The sequence below is a fragment of the Panthera tigris genome, chromosome C1, assembly GCF_018350195.1.
Source record: "Panthera tigris isolate Pti1 chromosome C1, P.tigris_Pti1_mat1.1, whole genome shotgun sequence".
In the NCBI taxonomy this organism is placed as follows: domain Eukaryota; kingdom Metazoa; phylum Chordata; class Mammalia; order Carnivora; family Felidae; genus Panthera; species Panthera tigris.
The window spans coordinates 104256788-104262963 of NC_056667.1; positions in this window are offsets into that span (position 1 = coordinate 104256788).

A 6176-nucleotide genomic window follows, 5' to 3' on the forward strand; every position below is an offset into this window, starting at 1 on the left:
TTGGCCAAAATGGAAGGGTATGTTTGTGACAGTAGAGCCAGGCCTGTTACTTGGCAGTGTTCCTCTGAGATTACAGTTGCTTCTGAGCTCCCTCCAAAATATCAAGCGGCGGCTAAGATCTGGAATTTCCTTCATCTCTAAAATTATCCTCTGCTTGTTCTAGTCATTCATCCTGACCATTGTCCGTGTCCCCCAGAGCAGTGAACAGGGAGGTTTTAGCAGATAGCCCCTTTGAAAGGCCTCATGGAAAAGGGGTAACTGGCTGGCTGCCTGAATTCCAGTCGGCTTGTGCTGTTGTGGCAGGGAGAAAGATGTCCTTTCTGTTCTGAGAAGCTACAAGATACCTCATGGTCATACAATAAGTAGAAAATTCCTTAATCATTTGTCCCTGGTGGGTTTAGGAAGGGTGGTTTGGGGTTTACCCAGTTACACAGTGATAGATACAACACCTACTATCGTGATCTTCAGCATCTGTGACATTTCCTAGATGTCCACTGGATTTGCTCTGGCAGGTTGATTCTAATCATACATAATTTAAGAATCATAAAATGTTTAGTGCTCTGGAAACAGGTATCCATTTAAAACTGGGACTTTGTTGTTTAACTCTAACATTGTACTTTAATGCTTTCAGAAGTGTACTAAGTATGAAATGAGAGTTTCCCTATCTGTTGGCTGCAAACATTGAGGAATAGTAACTCACTGAATATTGACAAGGTAAAGTAATAATGGAGTGATGTGTTCAATGTAAGTAATTGAAAGGAAAATGTTGGAGCTTCCACTGTGTGCCAGTTATCTTACATAAGTAGTTTTTTACTTAGATCTGGATTTGATCATGACCTTGGCAAGTTATTTAACATAAAATCTAGTTTTCCCTGTAAAATGAGAATAATTGAATATACAGGTTTTTGGTGAGAATTTAATGAGATCATGAATTTTAAGTACTCAGCATGGTATCTGGCACATAGAACTCAATAAATGTTAGCAGTAATCCCTCAGTTGTGCCAGACAGAAGCCTGATCATTGATTCCTCCTCCACACTCAACCATTGCTACATCTACTTAATCCTTGTTTTGAGGACTAAGTGCCACAACCCTAGTCCCAGCTACTGTCATAACTCTTCTGAATTACAACAGTCATTTAACCATTTTGCATCAGTGTCACCTGGCCTTCAGTCCCTCCACCCTTAGGTCAGAATGATTCTTCAAAAATGCAGCCTTGATCATTTCACTTTCCTGCTTAAGTAGGTAATTGGTTCCCACTGTTTTCAAGATAAAATCCAAACTACTAGCATGGCATTTAAGGCCCTTCGTGACTGAGTCATGCTTTTCAGATTAGGCACTTGATGCCCTCAAATGCACTTCTGGGATGTCCTGTTTTCTCTCCCTGCCTATATAGCAGCTCTCAGTTCTCCGAGATGACTAACCTGATCTCTTTACCAACTTTTCTTCTCTTGAATTTATCTTTATAAGCTTACTATTGTAATAGTTTATTTCTATACTGTATTGTGATTTATCGCTTATTTGCCTTTCTCCCTCCATTATATTTTCAGTTACGTGGGGGTAACTTTGTTGTTGTTTTTGAACCAGTATATTCCCAGTGCCCCAGTATAATGCCCAGTATTTAAATGCTCAATAAATACATTTTTTTAAGATTTTTTTTGAGAGAGAGCATGCGAGGGGCAGAGGGAGAGAGAGACTGCAGAGTGTGGAGCCTAGAGTGGGGCTCTAGCTCACGAACTGTGAGATCGTGATCTGATCCGAAGTTGGACGCTTAACTGACTGAGCCACCCAGGCAGCCCTTAAGATTTCAAGCCACACCCAGGGTGAAGCATGAACTTACAAGCCCAAGATCAAGAGTCGCAGGCTCTACCAACCGAGCCAGGCAGGCACTCCAGCATTCCAAATTCTTTATATCCTCACCAACACTTGTTATTTTCTGTTTTGTTTTTAAAATTTTTTTGCTAGTAGTCCTTCTAATGGGTCTGAGGTGATACCTCATTATGGGGTTTTTTTTTTTACTTGTGGGTTTGGATTTGCTTTTCTGTGATGACTAATGATGTTGAACATCTTTTCATGTGTTTATTGGCCATTTGTAGATCCTCTTTGCAGAAATGTGTATTCAAGTCCTTTACCCATTTTTGAATGTTTGTTTTTTGTAGTTGTTGAGTTAAAAGAGTTCTTTGTATATACTCTGGATATTAATCACTTACCAGATTTATGACTCCTAAATGTTTTCTCCCATTCTGTGGGTTGTCTTTCTGCTCTCTTGATAGTGTCCTTTGATGCACAAAAGTTTTACATTTTGATGAAGTCCGATTTATCTATTTTTTGTTGCATATGTTTTTGATATCATAGCCAAGAAATCATTGCCAAATTCAATGTCTTGAAGATTTTCCCCAATGTTTTCTTCTAAGAGTTTTATAGTTTCTGTCTGTAACTTTAGATCTTTGATCCATTTTGTGTTGATTTTTTAATATGATGTGAAGAAGGGGCCCAACTTTATTCTGTGCATATGGACACCCAGTTTTTTCTGTACCATTTATTCAACAGACTGCCCTTTCCCCATTGAATAGTCTTGGCACCCTTGTTAAAAACCCACCAGTCCATATATGTGAGGTTTTTTCTCGACTGTCTATTCTGTCTGTGGGTCTATATGCTGTCCTTATATGTGTCCTTATGCCAGTACCACAATAATTGTTTTACACATTATATTTAATCCTCGCAATATTCTTTTTACATAGAGATTCCTATTCTCAATCACCTGAAGGAATCACACCTAGTACCTGGGAGACTAAGGATTTGAACCCATCTAATTCCAAACATTAGAAATAAAATCAGTTCCTAGAAAAACATTTCCCTCTGGGGAATTGAACCCAGACTGTTAAAAGCACTCAAACAGAATAAACTTACAACTCTGCAGAGTTGGAATCATTAACCTATTCAGACTTTGAGTGAATATTCTGTGAGACATTGGTATTAGGTGCTGTAGATACAATGAGGAAAGAAATGGACCCACAACTATATGGTCAACTAATCTTCAACAAAGCAAGAATGAATATCCAGTGGAAAGAAGACAGTCTCTTCAACAAATGGTGGTTGGGAAAACTGGACAGCAACATTCAGAAGAATGAAACTGGACCACTTTTTTACACCATACACAAAAATAAACTCAAAATGGATGAGAGAGCTAAATGTGAGACAGGAAACCACCAGAATCCCAAAGGAGAACACAGGCAACAACCTCTTTGACCTTGGTCACAGCAACTTCTTACTAGAAACATCTCTGGAGGCAAGGGAAACAAAAGTAAAAATGAACTATTGGGACTTCATCAAGATAAAACATTTCTGCACAGCAAAAGAAACAACAAAACTAAAAGGCAACCTATAGAATGGGGGAAGATATTTACAAATGACACATAATGACAAAGGGTTAGTATCCAAAATCTACAAAGAATTTATCAAACTTAACACCCAAAGAACAATCCAGTGAAGAAATGAGCAGAAGACATGAATAGACATTTTTCCAAAGAAGACATACAGATAGCTAACAGGCACATGAAAAGATGCTCAACATCATTCATCATCAGGGAACTACAAAACCACGATGAGATACCACCTCACCCATCAGAATGGCTAAAATTAACACAGAAAACAACAGATGTTGGTGAGATGCAGGGAAAAGGGAACCCTCTTACACTATTGGGAATGCAAACTGGTGCAGCCAGCCACTCTGGAAAACAGTATGGAGACTCCTCAAAAAGTTGAAAATAGAACTGCCTTATGATCCAGCAATTGTGCTACTAGGTATTTACCCAAAATACAGATTCGAAGGTGTATACGCATGTCGATGTTTATAGCAGCATTATAAACAATAGCCAAACTATAGAAAGAGCCCAAATGTCCATTGACTGATGATAAAGATGTGGTATATACAATGGAATATTACTCAGCCATCAAAAAGAATGCGAACTTGCCATTTGCAACAATGTGGATGGAGCTAGAGTGTACTATGCTAAGCAAGTAAGTCCATCAGAGAAAGACAAACATAATACGATTTCACTCATGTGGGACTTAAGAAACAAAATGGATGAACATATGGGAAAGGAAAAAAGAGGGAAGTAAACCACAAGAGACTATTAATGATAGAGAACAAACAGGGTTGATAAAAGGAGGTGGGTGGGGTATGGGTTAAATGGGTGATGGGTATTAAGGAGGGCACTTGCTATGATGAGCACTGGGTGTTATATGTAAGTGATGAATCACTAAATTCTGAAACCAACATTAGACCATGTTAACTAGAATTTAAAAATATGAAAAAAGATACAATGGGGGAAGCTGAGGCATGAATAACTTGAGCAACATATTAGGGCTCCGTCAATTTGTTACCCAAAACTAAGCTTTATTCCATTATGTCATGCTGCACCATCAGGGAAGGTGGGTCTTAGTATATATTTCTCAAACTTCTTTGAAGCCAGCCTTTTAATACAAAAGTCTTATGTTCCCTGGGAAATTTTAATAACCTAGAGAATAACTGCATTTTCTAGTGAGCCTGTCATCTAAGAAGACATCTTGGAATTTCATTTTCTGTAGTTTGTAATCTGATATAACAGAATAGTTTATTTCCCATACATGAAACTGTGCCATAGTATTGGACGGGTTTTTTTCCGAACTATACTTTGCCCACATACATGCTTTTCAGAAGCTTTGGTTTAATGGTCAGTAAGGTTTAGAGCCTCATTTTGAAGAAAGGGAAAAATACAGGCTTACTGATAGAATGGGAAAATGAGTACTGTCAGGTCTTATTTATCATTTATTGAGCCTTTATTTGGTCTATCCTAGGTCCTGGAGATAAAAAAACAATGTGACACACAAAGCCTTAAGGCTTTTCCATTCTCTAGGTGAAAAACAGACCAGCGGGTTCTGAGGCCTGCAAGATCCGCTGCTGAAAAATACTCATTCTCTAGCTCAACAGATATTTAATTGTGCCAGGTGCTATTGTGGGCATTTATGATATATATCAATGACAATGATTCCTCTCTAAGTGTTTATTTATTTTGAGAGAGAGAGAGACAGAACATGAGCAGAGGAGGGGCAGAGAGGGAGAGAATCCCAAGCACTGAGGCCGATGTGGGGTTTGATCCCACAACCCTGGGATCATGACCTAAGCTGAAATTAAGAGTCAACACTCAACTGGCTGGGCCAGCCTGGTGCCCCTATTTTATTTTATTTTATTTTATTTTATTTTATTTTATTTTATTTTATTTTATTTCAAAATTTTATTTTAAGATTTTATTTTCAGTTTACTTCTTTTGAGAAAAAGAGCATACATGTGAGTGGGGTAGGGGTAGAGAGGGGTGTGGGGAGAGAATCCCAAGCATGGAGCCTGATAGCTGAAATCGAAAGTCAGATACTTAATGGACTGAATCACCCAGGTGCCTCAAGGATTCTTGTCTTTAAGTTTGTATTTTAGCAGAGGGAGTCATGATAAGCTATAAACATAAGTGAACTAGTAGAAGTACTGTGGAAAAAGAAAAAGATCCGGGAAATCAAGAGTACCCAACGGGCTTCAGAATTGAATAGGGTGGTCAGGAAGGTTTGCTGAAGTCATATTTGAATAAAAATCTGAAGGGGATGCAGGGAACAAATCCTATATCTGGATTAAGAACAATCCAGGCAGAAAGTATCAAGTCCAGAGGCCTTGAGGTGAAATTATCTTTGGTATGTTCAAGAAACAAAAGGGGTTAGGATTCTGGAGTTGAATGAGTGAGGTAAAGAGATCACAGAGGTTATGGAGTGGGGCAGATTTTGTAAGGCATTTTACTCTGATATGGAAAGCCAAGGGATGGTTTTTAACCAAGAGAAGAAGAATAACCTTTCTGATGTGTGTACATGATCACTACAGTACCTGCCACTCTAGTACTAGATAGTTTGCTGCTTATTCTTACGTGATGAGACCAAAGGGGGACAGAGTGGAAGCAAGAGAGAAAGCAGGAAGCTACTAAAATAATCCAAGCATAGGGACACCTGGGTGGCTCAGTCGGTTAAGCGCCTGACTCTTGATTTTGGCTCTGGTCATGATCTCGGGTTGGTGCGTTTGAGCCCCGCTTTGGGCTCTCTGCTGTCAACACAGATACCGCTTCAGATCCTCTGTCCCCCTCTCTCTCTGCGCCTCCCCTG